This window comes from Dipteris shenzhenensis, chromosome 1 (genome assembly GCF_047967505.1).
Source record: "Dipteris shenzhenensis isolate YYH24624 ecotype China chromosome 1, Dip_SZ_1.0, whole genome shotgun sequence".
NCBI lineage: Eukaryota > Viridiplantae > Streptophyta > Polypodiopsida > Gleicheniales > Dipteridaceae > Dipteris > Dipteris shenzhenensis.
Window position 1 is genome coordinate 18,971,976 of NC_141596.1, and position 1,573 is coordinate 18,973,548.

Below are 1,573 nucleotides of genomic sequence, written 5' to 3' on the forward strand. Positions count from 1 at the left end.
AATGCAGAAAGTGGTATGCAGGTATCACAAAAAGGAAAAGAGAAGGTAGATCAGCCCATGTTTGATGTAAATGCAGGTCACTCTTATGTGGACGGTGAATCCAATGGCTGAGAACAGAGCATTGATGATGAGTTGGGTATTCCTTCTATTGTTACACCTAGATTAAGGAAGACCAGGGATGTTTTGAGAGCACCTGGAAGCGAGCCTATTTTGCACAGGTTTACCAGAGCTAAGTATCCTGTGGATAGGCTGAAATATGATGGATTTACAGCCATTCACTATGCCTATATGATCAAAGTGATATAGGAACCAGAACCCACTTCTTTGAGCAAGCCATGGGAAAAGAAAAATGGGAGAAAGCCATGGATGAAGAAATGGATGCCTTGGAAGCAAATGCTACATGGGAATTGGTGCCTTTCCCTAAAGACAAGAATGCAATTGGCTATAAGTGGGTTTATAAGGTGAAGCACAATGCACATGGTTCTGTGAACAGATACAAGGTAAGATTAGTTGTCAAGGGGTATGCACAGACATATGGCATTGATTATGAAGAACATTCAGTTCGGTTGCAAGGATGGCAGCCGTAAGAGCAATCATTGCTATGGCTGCATCAAAGGGATGGTCTTTACATCAGATGGATGTAAAGAATGCCTTCTTCCATGGTGATTTGCAAGAATAGGTCTTTATGGAGCAGCCACTAGGTTATGTTCATGCTGTTCATCCTGAGTTTGTTTGCAGGTTGAAGAAAGCCTTGTATGGCTTGAAGCAAGCACCTAGAGCATGGTCTGACAAGATAGGACAATATCTTGTCACTATTGGCTTTCAAATTTCCAAGGCATATTTCTCACTTTATGTGAGAAAAACAGAGAAAGGTATTATGCTGCTTGTCATTTATGTTGATGATTTGATCATCACAGGTGATAGTGATGAAGATATCCTTCATGTGAAAATGCTATTGAAGCAAAAGTTTGAGATGAAGGATTTGGGAGAGCTGCGTTATTTCTTGGGCATTGAGGTGATTAGATCACCAAGTGGGATACGGCTCTTACAGAGGCAGTATGGATTGGACATGCTGTCCAAATATGGGATGACAGGCTATAAGCTTTAATAGATCCTGTCCCCAGATTCACCCTGACTGTAGTGTCTCGATTCTGGATTGTCAGTCTATCAGTTCCCTAGTCATGCAGGACTGATGATTCTCGTAACCAAGGACATCCCAGTAAGATTTGATAGGATTTTTTGGGGAGATCCAAGATTGTGAATTGAAGGGAAAAGCGAGCTTCTGCGATCTTTGTGGACACACCATTCACTATTCCTAAGGGTTTAGCCCATGAATCAGCGGCAAGGTGTATGTTGAAATTAGCCTTTTGCATGGGTGGGAGACCCCATTCTTCATAGAGCTCCTTTGATAAGACATTTACACCTGCTCCACCATCCACTATGGCTTGGACTTCATTATATGCCTTGTGGATCAAAGGCACAATAATCTTGTGTATGTTATCTCTCTCACCCATCCACATAGGGATATCTTCAATGTTGTTCATAGGTGGAGGGGGATTTGCGAGTTCAACCA